Below are 22091 nucleotides of genomic sequence, written 5' to 3'. Positions count from 1 at the left end.
AGGTTGGAGATCCCACTTACTGTCAACCCACAGTCAGCCAAGAGATGAGGTCAGCAGAGGAGGTGGAGGAAGATGCTAGTGACGATGAGGTCAGGTTGCGCCTTCCTGGACAGAGACGTAGTACTGGAAGCACGTCAACAACTGCATCCTCAAACACAACTCTGCCTCTCACCACAAGTCGTGGTGGCTCTTCAGGTCGCATGGGTGCTAAGCCTTGCATAGCCTGGGCATTTTTTCAGATCGATAAAGATGACCCAACTCGTGTTATCTGTAACATTTGTCAGCAAAAGCTAAGTAGAGGCCAAAAAATACATAGTTTGAGTACTTCATGCATGAACCGGCACATGGACATGAAGCATAAGTTGCAGTGGGAAGCTCAGTGTGCTACAATGCGGCCTAGCCGGCCGGGCCAACCACCGTCTGCCATATCTTGTGCATCCGCGGCCTCTTCATCCTCTGTGACTGGGGGGACAGCAGTGACACCTGTTTTGGGGCGCAGACCTGCCACCTCTTTACCCGCAACAGCCAGCGTGATTGGCAGGTCATCATTTTCTTTGGAGGTGGTAACAGCAGCTGGTGTTGAGCGCTGTCCGACATCGATAGCACCACCTTTGGATCAAGGCAACCTAACATGTCCGCCTGCATCTTCCTCACAGACCGGCAGTTTGCCGGGGACACCCTTATCAACCCCGTCTAAGCACAATAGCCAGCCCTCGGTCCCTCAGATGTGGACAAGTAAAAGACCATTTCCTCCTAGCCATGAGAAAGCTAAGAGGTTGAATTTCACCATCTGCAAGCTCTTGGCTACAGAAATGCTGCCTTTCCGCCTGGTGGACACAGAGGATTTTCGAGACCTTATGTCCGTCGCAGTGCCCCAGTACCAGATGCCCAGTCGGCACTACTTCTCAAAGAAAGGTGTGCCTGCGCTCCACCAGCATGTCGCACACAACATCACCGCTTCTTTGAGAAACTCTGTGTGTGACAGGGTGCATTTCACCACAGACACTTGGACGAGTAGGCATGGACAGGGGCGTTACATGTCGCTGACTGGGCACTGGGTAACTATGGTGACAGCAGGACAAGGGGCTGCTGTCCAAGTCTTGCCGTCCCCACGAGTTGTGCGTCAATCCTCTTTATGTCAAAGTTCCTCCACTGCTTCTGCCTCCTCAACCTCCTCTCAGTCTTCCACCTGCACCCAAAGCCTGTCTGGTCATGCCACAAGCTTTCTAACTGCGCAGAAGGGATCCTGCACACCTCCTTACTATGCTGGCAGTAGGGCTCAACGTCATCAGGCGGTTTTTACATTGAAATGTCTGGGAAATGTGAGTCACACAGCTGAGGAGTTGTGGTCAGCTCTGGAGAACCAATTTCATGAATGGTTGTCTCCACTGGACCTGAAACCAGGGAAGGCCGTGTGCGACAATGCTGCAAACCTGGGTGCGGCCCTTCGCCGGGGCAATGTCACACACGTGCCTTGTATGGCTCACGTGTTGAACCTGGTTGTCCAGCAATTTTTAGCCCACTATCCCAGACTAGATGGCCTTCTGCAGAGGGCACGGTCGCTGTGTGCTCACTTCCGCCGTTCGCATCCCGCAGCTCAGCGACTTACATCTCTACTGAAGTCGTTGGGCCTGCCACTTCACCGGCTAAAATGCGATGTGCCTACCCGGTGGAATTCAACTCTGCACATGTTGCAGCGACTGTGGCAGCACCGACAAGCCCTGGTGCAATACGTTCTGACGTATAGCCTGGGCCAACGAGATTCAGAGGTGGGGCAAATCACGCTGGAGGAGTGGTCTCAGATCAGGGACCTATGCACCCTTCTGCACAGTTTTGAAATGGCGACGAAGATGTTTAGTGCTGACGATGCCATTATCAGCATGACTATTCCGGTGATTTACATGCTGGAGCACATGTTAAACAGAATTCGGAGTCAGGTGGTGGCACAAGAGGAGGTGGAGGAAGTAGAGGAGGAGGAGTTGTATGCGGAAGGGCTAACATCTGCAAGGTCCAGACGGTCGGCAGCACCAAGGCGGCAGGCATGTGAGGGTGGGGGAGATGGTTTTACCAGGGCGCATGGTAGCAGCCAAACTAGTGAGGAAGGTGCAGGAGCCCAGGAAGAAGTGGAGGACGAACTGATGGAAGACTCATCAGATGAGGGAGACCTTGATCACATTTCTGTTGTGCGAGGTTGGGGGGAGAGGACAGAGGAAGGAAGCATGATTGTTACTAGAGATGAGCGGTGTTCGACTAGAACTGTTCGCCAATCTCAAATTCGAGCTGTTTTGGGCGGTGTTCGAGTTGTTCGACGAACCCGAACGATTTGCAAAAAATTCGGCTGTTCGAGGTTATGTTCGATAACTGTTCGTGCACCAAAAGCGTGTCCTGCATGTCTGGCGCTATTTAGAGCACCAATCATGCAGGGATTGTCTGCCACTCACTGTAATGCCACAGCCATGGTGGTTGTGGCATTACAGTGATTGCCCAAATCGATGGGAACAGTGCTCACAGTGAAACATGAAAAGCCGGCAATTCATCAGCGGCATACACCGGTACCCGACAATTTAGAACAGAAAGAATAGAGCTTCACACATAGATTAGATAGATAGAAACATGTCAGTCACATATATATGAAGTACAGTGACAGTGTTGCTTACTGTACTTGTCATTTAGTGTAAAGGATTTATCAAAAAAAATAATAGTGTTTTCATGCACCGTCTCTTTAAAAAAGCCGGCCGGCAATTCAGCAGCGGTACCCGACAATTTATAACAGACAGAATAGAGCTTCACACATAGATTAGATAGATAGAAACATGTCAGTCACATATATATGAAGTACAGTGACAGTGTTGATTACTGTACTTGTCATTTAGTGTAAAGGATTTATTAAAAAAAATAATAGTGTTTTCATGCACCGTCTCTTTAAAAAAGCCGGCCGGCAATTCAGCATCTGTACCCAACAATTTAGAATAGAAGAAATAGAGAATCACACATAGATTAGGTAGATAGAAACATGTCAGTCACATATATATGAAGCACAGTGACAGTGTTGCTTACTGTACTTGTCATTTAGTATAAAGGATTTATTAAAAAAAATAATAGTGTTTTCATGCACTGTCTCTTTAAAAAAGCCGGCCGGCAATTCAGCATCTGTACCCGACAATTTAGAATAGAAGGAATAGAGAATCACACATAGATTAGATAGATAGAAACAGGTCAGTCACATATATATGAAGTACAGTGACAGTGTTGCTTACTGTACTTGTCATTTAGTGTAAAGGATTTATTTAAAAAAAATAATAGTGTTTTCATGCACCGTCTCTTTAAAAAAGCCGGCCGGCAATTCAGCATCTGTACCCGACAATTTAGAATAGAAGGAATAGAGAATCACACATAGATTAGATAGATAGAAACATGTCAGTCACATATATATGAAGTACAGTGACAGTGTTGATTACTGTACTTGTCATTTAGTGTTAAAATAAAGGATTTATTTAAAAAAAAATTGGCGTGGGGTTCCCCTTAATTTTAGTCTCTAGCGGAGGTTAAGCAGACTGCTGGGGCAGATGTTTGAAGCCTGGGAAGGGGGTAATACCCACGGAGCTTCCCAGGCTACTAATATCAGCCCCCAGCGGAATACCTAGCCTTTACTAGCTATTAAAATGGGGGACCCCCCCAAAAAATGACGTGGGGTCCCCCCTATTTTAATAGCTAGCAAAGGCTAGGCAGACAGCTGGGGGCTGATATTAATAGCCCAGGAAGGGTGCCATGAATATTGGCCCCCTCCCAGGCTAGAAACACCAGCCGTCAGCCGCCCCAGAAATGGCGCATCCTTAGAATGCGCCAATTCTGGCACTTAGCCTCGCTCTTCCACGCTGCCCTGGTGCGGTGGCAGTGGGGTAATAGGGCTGGGGTTGATGTCAGCTTATAATGCCAGCTGACATCAAGCCCAGGTTAGTAATGGAGAGGCTTCTATAAGACACCCCCATTACTAACCCCATAGTCAAAGTTAAAAGAAAACACAAACACCCAGAATAAAGTCCTTTAATTGAAATAAAGACACATTACTTTATTGTTCTAAATTAAACCATACTTACCGTCACGCCCATTCCAGCTGAAGCCAACGATCTCCTGCAATAAAAGAAAAATAATAAAGCAACCTCATCCTTACCTTTCCATGGTTCCCACGACAGCTTCAGCTCTGCTACATCGAGATAACAGGCTGGACCGCAGCAGAATGCCGCCATCCAGCCTGTCATCCCGCAGACACTGAGAAGCGCAGGCATTCTTGCGCTCTGCAGTGTCTGGCTGTGACGGCATCCAGATGAGCCGAGGTCATGTCCAATGAACTCGGCGCACCTCATGCACGTCACTGACAGCGTGGGAGAATTCTCCTGCACTCAGCACTTCAGCGTGAGAATTCTCCCACGCTGTCAGTGACGTACATGAGGTCAGCTGAGTTCATTGGACATGAATGAGCTCACCTCATGCACGTCACTGACAGCGTGGGAGAATTCTCACGCTGTAGCGCTGAGTGCAGGAGAATTTTCCCACGCTGTCAGTGACGTGCATGAGGTGAGCTGAGATCATTGGACATGAATGAGCTCACCTCATGCACGTCACTGACAGCGTGGGAAAATTCTCCTGCACTCAGCGCTTCAGCGTGAGAATTTTCCCACGCTGTCAGTGACGTGCATGAGGTGAGCTCATTCATGTCCAATGAACTCAGCTGACCTCATGTACGTCACTGACAGCGTGGGAGAATTCTCACGCTGAAGTGCTGAGTGCAGGAGAATTCTCCCACGCTGTCAGTGACGTGCATGAGGTGAGCCGAGTTCATTGGACATGAACTTGTCTCATCTTTATGCCGTCACAGCCAGACACTGCAGAGCGCAAGCATGCCTGCGCTTCTCAGTGTCCGCGGGATGACAGGCTGGATGGCAGCTTTCTGCTGCGGTCCAGCCTGTCATCTCGATGTAGCAGAGCTGAAGCTGTCCTGGGAACCATGGAAAGGTAAGGATGATGTTGGTTTATTATTTTACTTTTATTGCAGAAGACATTGGCTTCAGCTGGAATGGGCGTGATGGTAAGTATGGTTTAATTTAGAACAATAAAGAATTGTGTGTTTATTTCAATTAAAGGACTTTATTCTGGGTGTTTGTGTTTTTTTAAATACTTTACTAGAAATTCATGGTGGTCATGTCTAATATTGGCGTGACCCCATCAATTTCGGGCTTAGGGCCAGCTGATAATGCCAAGCTGGCCTTAACCCCTTTATTACCCAGTGAGCCACCGCACCAGGGCCCTGGATGAGTTGGGTACAGCGCCAGAAGATGGCGCTTCTATGAACGCGCCATTTTCTGGGGCGGCTGCGGACTGCAATTTGCAGCGGGTGGGGCCCAGAAAGCTTGGGCCTCCCTGCGCTGCGGATTCCAGCTCCCAGCTGCCTAGTTGTACCTGGCTGGGCACAAAAATAGGGCGAAGCCCCACGCATTTTTTTTTTAAATTATTTCATGAAATTCATGGAATAATTAAGAAAAAAAGGGCTTCCCTATATTGTTGTGTCCAACCAGGTACAAATAGGCAGCTGGTGGTTGGGGGCAGCCCGTCCCTGCCTGCTGTACCTGGCTGGACACAAATATAGTGCGAAGCCTCACGTCAATTTTTTTTAAATTATTTCATGAAATAATTTTTTTAAAAAAGGGCTTCCCTATATTGTTGTGTCTGGCCAGGTACAAATAGGCAGCTGGTGGTTGGGGGCAGCCCGTTCCTGCCTGCTGTACCTGACTGGACACAAATATAGGGCGAAGCCCCACGTCAATTTTTTTTAAATTATTTCAGGAAATTCATGAAATAATGAAAAAAAAATTGATGTGGGGCTTCGCCCTATATTTGTGTCCAGTCAGGTACAGCAGGCAGGAATGGGCTGCTCCCAACCACCAGCTGCCTATTTGTACCTAGCCGGACACAACAATATAGGGAAGCCCTTTTTTTCTTAATTATTCCATGAATTTCATGAATCTAAAAAAAAAATGCGTGGAGCTACGCCCTATTTTTGTGTCCAGCCAGGTACAACTAGGCAGCTGGGGGCTGGAATCTGCAGCGCAGGGAGGCCCAAGCTTTCTGGGCCCCACCCGCTGCAAATTGCAGTCCGCAGCCGCCCCGGAAAATGGCGCGTTCATAGAAGCGCCATCTTCTGGCGCTGTACCCAACTCATCCAGGGCCCTGGTGCGGTGGCTCACTGGGTAATAAAGGGGTTAAGGCCAGCTTGGCATTATCAGCTGGCCCTAAGCCCGAAATTCATGGGGTCACGCCAATATTAGACATGACCACCATGAATTTCTAGTAAAGTATTTAAAAAAAACACAACACCCAGAAAAAAGTCCTTTAATTGAAATAAACACACAATTCTTTATTGTTCTAAATTAAACCATACTTACCATCACGCCCATTCCAGCTGAAGCCAACGATCTCCTGCAATAAAAGAAAAATAATAAAGCAACATCATCCTTACCTTTCCATGGCTCCCACGACAGCTTCAGCTCTGCTACATCGAGATGACAGGCTGGACCGCAGCAGAACGCTGCCATCCAGCCTGTCATCCCGCGGACACTGAGAAGCGCAGGCTTGCTTGCGCTCTGCAGTGTCGGCATCCAGATGAGCCGAGGTCATGTCCAATGAACTCGGCGCACCTCATGCACGTCACTGACAGCGTGGGAAAATTCTCACGCTGAAGCGCTGAGTGCAGGAGAATTTTCCCACGCTGTCAGTGACGTACATGAGGTGAGCCGAGTTCATTGTCGGCTCATCTGGATGCCGTCACAGTCAGACACTGAGGAGCGCAAGCATGCCTGCGCTTCTCAGTGTCCGCGGGATGACAGGCTGGATGGCAGCGTTCTGCTGCGGTCCAGCCTGTCATCTCGATGTAGCAGAGCTTGAGCTGTCCTGGGAACCATGGAAAGGTAAGGATGAGGTTGCTTTATTATTTTTCTTTTATTGCAGGAGATCGTTGGCTTCAGCTGGAATGGGCGTGATGGTAAGTATGGTTTAATTTAGAACAATAAAGAATTGTGTCTTTATTTCAATTAAAGGACTTTATTCTGGGTGTTTGTGTTTTTTTTTTAACTTTGACTATGGGGTTAGTAATGGGGGTGTCTTATAGACGCCTCTCCATTACTAACCTGGGCTTGATGTCAGCTGGCATTATAAGCTGACATCAACCCCAACCCTATTACCCCCTGCCACCGCACCAGGGCAGCGTGGAAGAGCGAGGCTAAGTGCCAGAATTGGCGCATCCTATGGATGCGCCATTTCTGGGGCGGCTGACGGCTGGTGTTTCTAGCCTGGGAGGGGGCCAATATTCATGGCTCCCTTCCTGGGCTATTAATATCAGCCCCCAGCTGTCTGCCTAGCCTTTGCTAGCTATTAAATTAGGGGGGACCCCATGTCATTTTTTTGGGGGGGGTCCTCCATTTTAATAGCTAGTAAAGGCTAGGTATTCAGCTGGGGGCTGATATTAGTAGCCTGGGAAGCTCCGTGGGTATTACCCCCTTCCCAGGCTTCAAACATCTGCCCCAGCCGTCTGCTTAACCTCCGCTAGAGACTAAAATTACGGGGAATCCCACGCCAATTTTTTTTAATAATAAATCCTTTATTTTAATACTAAATGACAAGTACAGTAACCAACACTATCACTGTACTTATTATATATGTGACTGACATGTTTCTATCTATCTAATCTATGTGTGAAGCTCTATTCTGTCTGTTATAAATTGTCGGGTACAGATGCTGAATTGCCGGCCGGCTTTCTTAAAGAGACGGTGCATGAAAACACTATTATTTTTTTTGATAAATCCTTTACACTAAATGACAATTACAGTAAGCAACACTGTCACTGTACTTCATATATATGTGACTGACATGTTTCTATCTATCTAATCTATGTGTGATTCTCTATTCCTTCTATTCTAAATTGTCGGGTACAGATGCTGAATTGCCGGCCGGATTTTTTAAAGAGACGGTGCATGAAAACACTATTATTTTTTTTAATAAATCCTTTGCAGTAAATGACAAGTACAGTAAGCAACACTGTCACTGTACTTCATATATATGTGACTGACATGTTTCTATCTATCTAATCTATGTGTGAAGCTCTATTCTGTCTGTTATAAATTGTCGGGTACCGCTGCTGAATTGCCGGCCGGCTTTTTTAAAGAGACGGTGCACGAAAACACTATTATATTTTTTAATAAATCCTTTACACTAAATGACAAGTACAGTAAGCAACACTGTCACTGTACTTCATATATATGTGACTGACATGTTTCTATCTATATAATCTATGTGTGATGCTCTATTCCTTCATGTCTAAATTGTCGGGTACCGGTGTATGCCGCTGCTGAATTGCCGGCTGGCTTTTTTAAAGAAAGCGTCTTCTGAGCAGTTTGTCAGCTTTTGGACACCTTTGAAGGTGTTTTCTATGTGTTCCTATGTGTTTTTGTTTGCCTGCCATTGGTTTTAACGGTGTTCGACGGTGTTCTAAGGTGTTCGACGAACAGTTCGACGAACAGTTCCTCGAACATCCCGGTGTTCGACGAACCGAACCGAACCCGAACACTATGGGGGTGGCTCAACACTAATTGTTACCTCGCCACCAACACAACAGGGACTTGGTGCTCCTGGATGCGCAACACACATGAGTGCCTTCTTGCTGCACTACCTGCAACATGACCCTCGAATTGTGAGAATTAGAAATAATCCTGACTACTGGGATGCCACACTGTTAGATCCCCGGTACAAAAGTAAATTTGCAGAAATTATTCCTGCCATAGAAAGGGATGCACGCATGCAGGAGTATCAGCAGAGACTGTTGCAGAATCTTACATGTGCTTTTCCACAAAATACCAGTGGTGCACGTAGTGAATCTCACAGTTCCAACTTGCCAACCGTGGGACCGTCAAGTGTTCAGCACTCAAACCGTAACAGAACCACAGTATCTGGTGGTAACATCAATTTTGCGGAATCATTTCACCACTTTTTTAGCCCATCCTTTGCAAGGCCACAGGAGACAAGAAGTCTGACACCTAGTCAACGCCTAGAGACGATGGTACAGGAGTATCTCCAAGTAAACATTGAAGCTACGACTGTGTCACTGGACCCTTGCTCTTTTTGGGCTTCCAATCTTGATTAATGGCCGGAGCTAGCCACTTACGCCTTGGAGATCTTGTCATGCCCCGCAGCCAGCGTTCTGTCTGAACGTGTGTTCAGCGCTGCTGGTGGTGTGCTGACAGATAAGCGCACGCGGCTCTCCACTGATAATGTAGACAGACTCACGTTCATAAAGATGAACAAATCATGGATCCGAAACGACTTTTCTACCCCTGTGTCATCCTGGGGAGAGTAAAAGCTTGATGATTGTTTAAAATCACCCTACCAACCGTTTTAAGCTTTCAAATTACTAATCATGTTTATCTGTATCTTGACTGGAAAATAATTTGGGCTTTGTAGCAGTGTGCAGCACTGATCCTATTAGGCCATCTATAATAAGCTCCACCAGATTTAAAATTAAAAATAATTTTTAGCTGCATCTAGCCCGGAAAATAATTTTGGGGCTCTGAGATGCGCAAGACACATAAGTGCCTTCTTGCTGCACTACCTGCAGCATGACCCTCATATTGTCAGAATTCGAAGTAATCATGACTACTGGGTTGCCACACTCTTAGATCCCCCAAACTTTTCGATCAACCTTTTCATTTTAATAAAGACCAAAAAAATGGTCATTTTTGAAATTATAAGCATTAGCAGGTTGTTAGAAACTGAAATCAAACAGTTTTCAACTCAAAACTTTATTCTAGGTGATGTTACATTTTCACATAGGACCCCTTGTTCGAAAGGAGCTTCTGAACTCTCTCGTCCATTGAATTTGTCAGGTTTTGGATGGTTTCTGCTTCAATTGTTTTGCATGAGGACAGAATACCCTCCCAGAGCTGTTGCTTAGATGTGAACTGCCTCCCGCCATCATAGACACTACTTTTAATGATGCTCCATAGGTTCTGAATGGGGTAGAGGTCAGGGGAGCATGGGGGTCACACCATAAGTTTGTCCCCTTTTATGCCCATATCAGCCAGAGATGCAGATGTTTTATGTGCAGCATGAGATGGTGCATTATCATGCAGAAAAATGATCTTGCTGTGAAATACACGGTTCTTCTTCTTGAACCATGGCAGGAAGTGCTGTTTGAGAAAATCCACATACATTATGGAGTTCATGTTTAGCGCCTTCAGGGATCCTAAAGGGGCCGACAATCTCTCTCCCCATGATTCCAGCCCAAAACATTACTCCACCTCCTCCTTGTTGGCGCTGTAGCCGTGTTTGCGTGGGGTGTCCATCAACCAGCCATCCTCCACTCCATCCATCTGGACCATCGAGCGCTGCACGGCACTCATCCGTGAACAAAACTGTTTTGAAATCAGTCTTCATGTAATGTTTGGCCCACTGGAGCCGTTTCTGCTTGTGTGAAGTGGATAGAGGAGGTCGACAGGATGGCGTATGCACAGCTGCAAACCTCTGAAGGACCCTGCATCTTGTTGTTCGGGGGACGTTGGAGGCACAAGCAGCTTCAAAAACTTGTCTGCTGCTATGACAAGGCTTTTTTGCCGCTGCTCTTTCAACCTGACGTAATTGCCTGTAGGAAAGAGTCCTCAATTTGCCCTTATCAGCACGCACACGTGTGTACTGTGAATCAGCTACATACTTCTTGATTGCCAAGACACTTCATCCTGATCATCGCACAATGTTGATTGTAGTCATGCCTTGACCTAAACACTCCACAATTTGTTGCTTCTCAGCAGCCGACACATCCTTTTTCTTTCCCATTTTGGCAGAAAATGTAGGCTGCTGAATAATGTGAGAGAGCCTTCTTAAGTAGTCTTGCCTTTCATTGGACACACCTGACAAACTAATTAGCACTGGTGTCTGCAATTGCTTACAGTGATATAAAGAGCCCTGACACACATCACCATCAATGAGTTTAACTGACAAACAAACAAATTCTTCCCTTATCACTCCTAAACACTTTTTGCATAATAATTTGGAACACAGTGTACATGTGCTTTTCCACAAAACACCAGTGGTTCACGTAGTGAATCTTACAGTTCTAACTTGCCAACCGTGGTCTGTATGGAGTTGTTCAATAAAGGGCCCAAAATTAAGATAACATAGATGGGAGAGATCTCTATGAATAGGAATTCCTAAGTATTTGATACCCTGTGAGGGCCAGGCAAAGGGAAAGTTGGACTGGATGGAATCCTATATGGATTTGGGGAGGGAGACATCGAGGGCCTCAGACTTCGCTGCATTGATTTTAAAATTTGACCATGTAACAAAGTGATCTATTTCAGCCATAACAGCATGGATGGATATATGTCATTGAGTGATATATACTAGGACATCATCAGCAAATAGAGAGCACTTGTACTCGGTGCCTCCCACCTCAATCCACCTAATATTGGGGTTATGGCGAATTGATGAGAGCAGGTGCTCCTTCACTAGGATGTATAAGAGAGGGGACAGAGAACATCCCTGCCTTGTCCCATTGGTGATTGTGAAAGGTGATGAAAATGTTCTGACGCGCCCCCTGGGCCTTGGGACACCCGGAGCCGGACCCTTTTTGGTGGATGCTGGTGGTTGTAGTCTCCGTGGCGGCAACCCGGTTCCGTGGCTCAGGGCGGTCAAACCAGTGGCGGAACTATTTATGTGGTTTTGATGTTTAAATGTCCGACTACGCCACCCGTGGATTGCGGTCAGAGTGAACCGCCGCTCCAGGGCAGACCGCTGAGGCTGGTGTTGTGGGTGCAGCAGAGCGTAGCATAACTCCCCACGGGAGGAGTATAGCCTCAGGGCAGTGTATGCGGAGGATGGGGGTGATGGTGCAGGGCAGCAGCAGTAATGACACGGAGTCAGTGATGCAGTCCAGGGCCTTTACTCACAGTTCTTATTATCCAGACCACGTCTGCAGGTAACGGCTGCCCACGTCGTACTGTGCTCACCAGGTGAGGGGCTCAGACAACTCCCAGATAACTTTGGAGCGCTTCACAGGACCCCCTTTGTGTGTCCTTTGTCTGGCCTTTCTTACCAACCCTTCTGTCCGGCTGCCTCGGGCCTCCTCTTGGTAAACTTGGCGCCAGTTTCCCTGACCCTATGTGGTGCCTTCCTAGCGGGTGTAGCGAGGGGCTGCGCCACATAAAATGTCACAGCCTCCTGTTTCTAGCTGAGGTCGTTTCCTGCCTCCACTAGTTTCGGGGACCGGTCTCCCCCTTTGGCCTGACCCCTCCACGCAGGTGGATTCTGGCGTGCGGTGGCGACTCGCCCGTCCGCACCCCTGAGATCCCTTCGTTCCTCGTTCCTGGAGCCTTCTCCGCTCCTCTTCCTTCCTTCTCCCTCTTCCAGGCCTGGGCCTCTGTTACTAGGCCCGCCTCCGGAGCAGAGCTCATGCAGAGCCCCTGCTCCCTGCCACTTCTGCTCAGACTTCTCTGCACTGAACTAAGATGGTGCCCACCTTTTATACTCCCTTCTCAATGCACCCAGGAACTGCTTCCTCCCTGCTCCTGCACTACAGGGTTCCCCTTCCTCAGTGTTCCCTCCCCCCACTCCAGCCAGGGACAGGGACTGTCGTGCCCATCTCAGGGGCATATTGGTCGCCCTGCCCCACGGCAATGTGGTGTAATGCATGCAGGTGTCGGGTCCTGATCCACACTACATCCTTACCTGAGAGTGAGATATCACACCTCTGGGTGAGGTGCAATACCTCTGTAGCAACCGAGCCCTCAGGGTGCTACAGTTCCATTTATCTTCAGCCTAGGTGACGTATTGCGATACAGGGCCGTGATTTTGGCTATAAAAGGGTCCCCTAGACCCCTACCCCAAGCTTTTTAAGAGAATCATATATGGCGTGCCAGGAGACTCTATGGAAAGCTTTCTCAGCATCCAACGAGAGTATCTAATTACAAATTTTTAACTGCATCTAGCCCAGGAAATACTTTGTGCCTAGTAGCAGGGTCTGCTAGTCAGCGGATTATCCCGGCTGTTAAGCAAGCTACACCACCTGTAGTTTGGACACTTAATTTTTTCAAAGGAAATGCTTCGGGACCACGGGATACTCAGTGAAGAGCATCAGGAGGCACCCCAAGGCATAGGGGCTGGGACTGGCAGTAGGATGCCTTGCGGTGGACAGCCGAGCTCGATCCTTATAAAAGCTTTTTAACTGCAGCAGCTTTAGTGGACGCTACTGGAGCTGGAATTACGCAGCTGCTGGCATGAGACTTGCCCTCCAATAGATCCTTGTAAATGGATTTAAAGTGTATTCATTCAAATTAGAGAGACAATTTAAATTAAAAAGCTTAGAGCTGCCTCCACCACAGGGGGGCTCGCTCGACCCACCAGCGGACAGGCACCAGTATTGGGAGAGGGGGGCTGGCCATCAGGGTTCACCGCGGCTCTGGCACAAACCCGGCGACACGGAGGTGGCACGGGCAGGAGCGGACTGGCCGTGTCGGCTTCTCACTTTTTGGATTTTAGAAGGGCATGACATGCCTATATCTGTGTCTCCCCCTCCTTTTACTCCTCCACCTCTTTTATTTTCGCATGACTATATGTACTTGTCACTTTTCCATGTGTTAGTTATGTCTTCTGAGCAGTTTGTCAGCTTTTGGACACCTTTGAAGGTGTTTTCTATGTGTTTCTATGTGTTTTTGTTTGCCTGCCATTGGTTTTAACGGTGTTCGAAGGTGTTCGACGAACAGTTCGACGAACAGTTCGGCGAACACACGGGTGTTCGACGAACCGAACCGAACTCGAACACTACGGGGGTGGCTCAACACTACTGGAGACAATCATGAGTTTGCCCTTCATATTGCATCAACTGAGGAAGAACATATTTGTCCTTATAATCTACCTCAATTTGATTGGGAGATAATGACAGTAACCAATGGGCAAATCTTTGATGTGACACACCTGGGATATTTTTCTCAAAGAGAAGTTTTAGTGTAGAATGAAGTGTTTGCAGAATGATTTTGTTGAAACCAACAATATGTTCAGTTGTTTTGACTGCAAAGTAGATGCCTACCAATTGTCTTGCACAAATTTCAAAACCTCTTTGAACGGGTGAGAGAAGTTTAGAAAAATAGCCCAAAATTCTCCACTCTTCTGCCTGCAATTGTAACAGAACAGCAGACACTGCTGTCTCTGATGTGTGAACTTGCAAAGCAAATGGAGCTGAAGAATCTACTGTGGAGAAAGCAGGTGCATTTTGTAAATTAATTTTCATTTGTTCAAATGAGGTTTGTTGTTCAACACCCCAAGGACCAAAATAATCATTATTTTCACCTTTCAAAAGATCGTACAAAGGCCTGGCCTTTTCAGCAAAATTCTCAATTAAATCCCTAGATTAGTTTACAAGATCCAAAAAATGTCGCAAGGCCTTGTGTGTGGTTGGGATTGGGAGAGAAGCGATTGCCTCTATTCTTTCCTGCAATGGCTGTCTTTTTCCTGGACTCAACAATACTCCCAGAAACCTGACGTCGGCCTGCATCAATTTGACCTTTTTAGTGTTCAATTTCAACCCTGCGTCATACAACAGTTCAATCAATTCTGCCAAAAGAGAAACATGTGACTCCTTATCCTCAGTAGACAACAGAATATCATCCACATATTGCAGTATGCAATCAGGCCTAGAAAATCTGGATTATACCTTTGCCAACGACTGATGAAAAACACTAGGTGACAAATGTGCTCCTTGAGGTAGCCTGCAAAACAGATATTGCTCATCCAAGAAAGTAAATGCAAATTTGTACTGACAGCTCTTTTCAGAGGTATACTGAAGAAACCATTGCTAATGTCTAGTACAGAGAAATATTTTGCCTTTGCATTTAGCCTTGCCATCATATCATGATTATCGGCAACAATGGATGTCCTATTCGGGGTGTGTTTATTAAACATCCGCAAATCCAATATCATTCGATATGTACCATCAGATTTCTATACACACCATAAAGGATTGTTACTTACAGAGTTAGCCTTACGTATGACACCTTGAGCTAGCAATTCCTGTATGATCTTAGACATAGAACCAATTGAATCTGGAGCCAATTTATACTGACACTGTGGAGGAGGATCACGTCCTTCTACATTAACAATTACATTCTTCATTGTACCCACCTCATTTATGAACTGAGCCCAAAGAGAAGGAAAGCATTGTACAATTTCAGTCAGTACCTCATCACCACCAGTTTCAGGCCATAAATGATCTGATGACACAACATCTTTCAAGCCAATACTTCCAACATGGCTATATTCACTAGGGTCAATGACTACAGGTTTACGTCCATTAGAATCTTTCCAGATCACTTGATTCCCTAGATCAATTACCCATCCGAATTTCTGCATAAAATCTGTGCCAAGTATATTCTCAGAATCACGACAATACCAAATGTCAATTCCTGTTTTGAAAGAAGCTGGTATTTCCAACTTAACATTGGAAACAAGCTTTGCTTTTGTTTTTCCTTTTCCGCTGAATCCGATAATATTACAACTTGGAGATTCCAGTTTTACCATCAAATTAAGGTTGGTAACGCTTAATTGTGCCCCAGTGTCAATAAGAAACACAACACTTTGTTCTGTCAATATCACATTGAGAAATGGTCTTCCACAGTCATCCAATGTAACTCGAGTCACAAATTCCAATGGATGGGGAGTGGGAGCATTCTTTGCTAGTCAGAGAGATGGAGATGGGAGCAGACCAGTGTCTCTTTTACAAGCACTGTCCCTGAAATTTGACTCCTTCACTGTCATCTCTCTGATCTGTCTGATTAATGGAGCATATGGTGACTGTGTCTGTGTATTGTCAGTGTGAGGGTATGTGAGAGAATTGAATGGAGGGGCAGAAGGTTTGTTGTATGATTTTGGAATAAGTCCGTTTTCCATTCCAAGCTTACCTGTTCCCGGTGTACCTGCCTCTGATTCTGCTCTCAAGAATTTCCTGCACTGCCACTTTAAGTGTCCAGGTATACCACAAAAATAACAATGGATATTGTTCCTCTGTGTGATATTTTTACCTCTGTGCTCAGTGTAATCTCTATTCCTGGATGTTGATGTGGGTTTAGGTTTTAGTTGAGTTTTCTCTGATGTCAGTTGTCTATCTTTTTCCTCATGAACTACAGCTATTTTTGCCTTGACCTGATTCCTCTTCATGGATCTCCTAATTTTGTCATTAAAAGTCGTTGCCTCCTGCAATGATGTCAGAGCACTAGCCAATTGCACTGAAACAGTATCTAGGTACTTGAATTTTTTTACATATAATTTGATCATGGATGCTGGTTCCTCATTAGACCCAACAGGCATCACCATTCTATAAGCCTGTTCAAATTTGACCAAAAAAGCAAATGGGTCATCATGTATACTCGCACTCAATTGATTCAAAATGTCAACTGAGGGCGTGTCTCCTGTGGTAAATACTAGCAATTATCTAAGTCTGTCTTCATTCGTACTATGTGTCAGTTCATTATCGTCATTTAGTCTGGGCATGATCTGTAATCTTTTTGCCATATGTGAGGGTAACCAAACTCTGAATGTCTTGTTTTTTTGTTCATCATTAAGATTGAACTTATCTGTATTAGATTCAAAAATGTCTGCATTATCAAAAGCAGCCATCTTCTCATTGTACTTTGGAATGTCTTTTACAAATTTCATTAATTGATCGTGTATTTTAAGGTCCATCAGGTCCCAACCTATTTTCTTTTTTGCTATAAACACAGAACAGTTATTCTTTACTCATATCAAAAACAACTTTCTCTTTTACTTTCGTCTTAAGAATATAAGACAAATCTATTCCAAGATCAATCTCATCCTTCTTCCCATTAATACGTATATTTCAACTCCGACCCTCTTTCTCCAGAGATAATCTTAATCTTTTCTTCTCCTTCTCCCATCTCCTTTTTCATCTTAGTCCAATTTTCCATTAAAAACATGATACCTTCTTTAAAACTTGTACTCTCTTCTTTCCTCCTTTCGTTTTTCTTTACAAACACGATTACTTCCTTTTTACCTTTTTCCATCCCTTCACATCTATCACCAGTTTCAAAGTAAAAAAAAACTGTTTTATCTTCAAACAGAAACTTTCCAACAGAAAAACAACTCCCCTTTTTTCATCCAAACTAGAAATCTACTTTATTCATGTACCTCTTCTGAAAAACAGCCATCACAGTCTTCGACTTTAGACACTCCAAAATTTCTTCCTCTCCCACAAAGGGGTCATCCATACAAACAATTAAACTTTTCAGCCTTCCAATTGCAGAAACAAACTCCAATATCTTCCTTCTGTGCATTACGACTTACTTCCCATAAAAGAAAAAACTCCAAATATTTTAAAAAAATCTTACTTTTATTTACTTGCATGTTTCTTGCACAGTCCATAATCCTTCAACAATCCCAAAACTACTTCTTCTTCCAAGGAATTCTTTCTTGCTTTTTCCTTTCAGAAAAATGTGCAGGCAATTTTTCTTCTTCCAGAACTCCATTTTCTATGGAGAAGCCTCCGCTGCCCTCTGCAGCTATGTGCAGTGACAGGTTGATCACCTCTTGTTGCCGAGGGACTAAGCCGACCTCTCAAAAGCAGCAGGGGGGTAAATCTCCACTTGTGGGTGAGGCGATTTCCCCATGCCAAGGAACTGGGTACCCTGGGCACCTCTCAGCCAAGACCAAGGGAGCAACCATTAAATCAATGCACTTGATCTTAGCCAAAAGGCCAAGAAGCGATAACCGAATTGGTTTCCGCTTAGTGACCCACCCTGGCCTCCAACAGACATCCGTTGTAGAGATAGGGCCAAAGATTTGCCTTAGAAAGACATCTTGCCAACCATCTAGACACCTTAAAACACCCAACTCTCACGGTCAAGTCTCAGTAGCCGTGAGTCTGGACCGCATATTCCTCACCCTGATCCTCCTTCCTCCCACCATGCCGAGTGCCCAGAGACAACTGATCCCACATTTGGACACTCCGAAGAGCTGTTCACTTTTCCATTTAAAGATTTGGGCCTCTCGCCGGGTCCACTTGAAGCGGGGCAAGATGAGATCGCATGTAGCAATGGCCAAATATTTGAGCAGCCACGGTCATACGAAGGCGACGGTGGGAAGGAAAGTGTCACAAGAGGTGGACGATGATGAGACACAATTGCCAGAAAGTCAGGAGGAGGACCAGGGTGCGGAAGTGGAAAACGAGATGATGGATGATATAGAAACTGACCCAACCTGGCAGGAGGACATGCAGAGCGAGGACAGCAGCACACAGGGAGAGGGAGGCAGAGCACACCAACAGGCAGGAAGAAGCAGTGTTGTGGCCGCAGACAGAAGGTGGGCAACTGTTCCACGTAACACCAACACAACGGAAGTTGCCAGTACAACTGTTAGGTCTTCCCGAGTCAGGTTGTTTTTTTAAAGACTCTGCAGATAACCTCAAAAAAGGCCATTTGCACCACCTGCCAGGCCAGCATCAACAGGGGTAGCAAAACTACCAGCCTGACCACCACTAGCATGATCAGGCACATGGCAGCAAAGCACCCGACTTTGTGGGCCGAACCCCAGGGTCCAGGAACAGTGTCTGCGGGTGACACCACTGCTTCTTCCACTGTTGTGCGTGCAAGCCAATCCCCTGTCCATAGTGCATGCGAAGATGCCTCCTGCCCTGCACCTGTCGTTGCACACTCTCAACTAGCACCATCATCAAGCACGTCCTTGTCCCAGCGCAGCGTTCAGTTGTCCATACCCCAGTCCTTGGAATGCAAGCACAAATATGCAGCCAACATCCCACAGGCCACACTACTAAATTCCCACATTTCGAGACTGCTTGCGCTCGAAATGTTGCCTTTTAGGCTCGTGGAGACGGAAGCTTTCCGCAACCTGATGGCCACGGCCGTTCCTCGGTACTCGGTCTCCAGCCGCCACTATTTCTCCCTGTGTGCCGTCCCCGCATTACACAAGCATGTGTCCCACAACATTAGCCGTGCTCCCAACAATGCAGTTACAGGGAAAGTCCACCTAACCACGGACACGTGGACAAGTGCTTGTGGACAGGGACGGTACATCTCGCTGACGGCACACTGGGTTTGCATAGTGGAAGCCGGGACCTAGTCGGACCATGGGACACAAAACATCCTCCCGACGCCAAGGATTGCGGGCCCTAGGTCAATCAGGGTTGCCCCCACAGTCTACAGCTCCTGCACCTTATCCTCCTCAGCACTGCAGCACTGCCTTAGCCAAGCGGCAACAGGCTGTGCTGAAACTAATATGCTTAGGTGACAAACCGCACAATGCTGAAGAGTTGTGGACAGCTCTGAAAGAGCAGGCAGATCTGTGGCTCACACCGCTGAACCTACAGCCAGGCATGCTTGTCAAAGTACGCTGCCTGTGTGCCCATTTTAGAAAGTCAGCTACAGCTTCTGCCGTCCTTGCCGTGCTTCAGCAGCATTTGCAGCTTCTGGCTCACCGACTGGTGTGTGATGCCCCCACGCATTGGAACGCTACACTGCAGATGTTGGGAAGGATTTGTGAGCACAAGAGGGCAGTTGTTCACTACCGGCATCAACAAGGCCGTCGGTATTCAGTTCAGACTCCACACATAAGACCTCAGGAGTAGACATGGATGTCAGACATCTGTACCATCCTCCAAAACTTTGAGGACACCACCAAGATGGTGAGCGGCGATGACACCATAATTAGCGTCACCATCCCGCTTCTCTGTCTTCTGAAAAGCTCTCTGATCACAATCAAAGAGGATACATTGCAGGCGGAGCACGATTAGATGGAGCAAGGAACCATACAGGGTGATTACACACAGCTCAGCCTTATCTGATCCCAACGTGGATTGGGTGACAATGAGGAAGAGGAGGAGGAGGATGAACAGGAGGTAGTTTGCGCTATAGATGGTACTACCTGCACAACTGTCATACCGTCTGTTCAGTGTGGATGGCCTAAAGACAAGGAGGAGGAGGAGTTGGAGGAGGAGGAGAGCATGGTCAGTCATCCTCTGAGTGAGGACACGGAAGCCTTGCCTCTTAGCAGTCTGGCACGCATGGCTGAGTTTATGGTTTGCTGCCTTTCCCGTGAACCTCACGTTCTCAAATTTTGGATAACAGTCATTACTGGTTGGTGACACTTCTAGACTCACGCTACAAGGAGAACTTTATATCTCTTATTCCTAAGGTCTACAAAAATGGGGCAGTACTGTAAGGCCCTTGTTGCAGAACTATTTAAAAAATTCCTATCTGAAAACGCTGGCGGCAGAGGTCACAATTCATTAGACAACCAAGGAGTACAGCCGAGAGAGACACAACTCCAATCCAGCAGAGGCAGGAGAACACTGTCAAAGTTCTGGGAGAGTTTTCTCAGCCCTTCCCAGCTTACAGGCACTGAGGTGCGGGGTACTCTCACAAGGAGTGCAAATTTTGGGAAGATGCTGAGGGAGTAACTTGCTGACCGTACCAATGTCCTCCGTGATTCCTCTGTGCATTATAATTATTGGGTATCCAAGCTGGACACGTGGAATGAACTGGCTCTCTACGCCTTGTAGGTCCTGGCCTGCCCTGCCGCTAGCGTTTTATCAGAGCGGGATTCTAGTGGAATTTTAACTGATAAGCGCATCCGCCTGTCAACTGAAAATGCTGACAGGCTGACTCTTATAAAAATGAACAAGGGTTGGATTAGGCCAGACTTCTCAACACCACCGAATGATAGCAGTGTAACATAAACTCAAATCCAGATGGGTATACGTTTCCTGATTTTGGCTATTTGCTCTTGTCCTCCTCCTTCTCCTCATCCTCCACCACATCACCAGGGTGACCGTGGTCCGTGATGCAACACCCACAAAAAAATTTTAAAGGGTGTTTATGATGCCCGTAAAAATTTTAGGGATAAATGTTTATCAGCCCATACACTTAGTGCATGGGCATTACAAGTACAAGTATAGGAGACCCGCTCCTTTCTAATGGGAACATTTTTTTATGAGGCCCTCCTCTACGTCTTTTCCAAGGTGCATTGGAATGCCTCTCAATTTTTGGCAGCCCTTGCATTCACTGCATAGGCCAACACTATGGGAGACCCACTTCCTAATAATGGGAACATTTTTTCATGAGGACCTCTACGTTTCTTCCAAGGGGCATTGGAGTGCCTCCCAATTTTTGGCAGCCCTTGCATTGACTGCATAGGCAAACACTATGGGAGACCCACTTCCTAATAATGGGAACATTGTTTTCAGGAGGCCCTCTGACCTCCACGTCTCTTCCAAGGGGTATTGGAGTGTCTCCAAATTTTTGGCAACCCTTGCATTCACTGCATAGGCAAACACAATGGGAGACCCACTTCCTAATAATGGGAACATTGTTTTCAGGAGGCCCTCTGACCTCCACATCTCTTCCAAGGGGCACTGGAGTGACTCCAAATTTTTGGCAACCCTTGCATTCACTGCATAGGCAAACACAATGGGAGACCCACTTCCTAATAATGGGAACATTGTTTTTAGGAGGCCCTCCTCTAAGACTCTTCAAAGGGGTATTGGGGTGCATCCAAATTTTGGGCAGCCCTGCCACTCACTGCAATAACAGTATAGGAGACCCACTCTTTAGTAATGGGAACAACAAAGCATAGCCGGCTGATGGCTCTCTAAGAATAGTAATGGCCACCCGATGGCCCTATAAAACACTAAAGAGGTATTTATGCGATACCCTGCCGAACGCTTTCTCAAAGTACAGCGCCAACAGGGCTAAATTTTGACCAAGGTCTCTAGTATACCATATTGTATCTCTAATGACATTGAAAACCTCCACAATACTCCTCCCCGGTACACTACACACTTGTTCAGATTGTATCAATCTATCAATTACCATTTTAAGCCGCCATACAATAATTTTGGCTAACACTTCATAGTCCATATTCAGGAGGGTGATAGGCCCCCAATTTTCAAGGTCTTCACAAATCCCTTTTTAAAAAAAAAAATCAGGGACACTATCCCCCTCCCCCATTCCCTGGGCAACTGTTCACAGTAAAAA

General features: G+C 46.4%; 1 protein-coding gene and 1 pseudogene across 1 annotated transcript in view; one reads left to right on the top strand and one right to left on the bottom strand.

Annotated features, from left to right (window-relative positions):
- Positions 1-22091, top strand: part of SLC23A1 (solute carrier family 23 member 1) — a 457722-nt gene that overhangs the window by 8897 nt on the left and 426734 nt on the right. The window lies entirely within an intron of this gene.
- Positions 17666-17809, bottom strand: LOC141168100 (U2 spliceosomal RNA; annotated as a pseudogene).

Source organism: Phyllobates terribilis, unplaced genomic scaffold (assembly GCF_046119375.1).
Source record: "Phyllobates terribilis strain yellow unplaced genomic scaffold, ASM4611937v1 Scaffold_11__3_contigs__length_659146591, whole genome shotgun sequence".
NCBI lineage: Eukaryota > Metazoa > Chordata > Amphibia > Anura > Dendrobatidae > Phyllobates > Phyllobates terribilis.
This window is presented reverse-complemented; position numbering and strand designations above follow the sequence as displayed.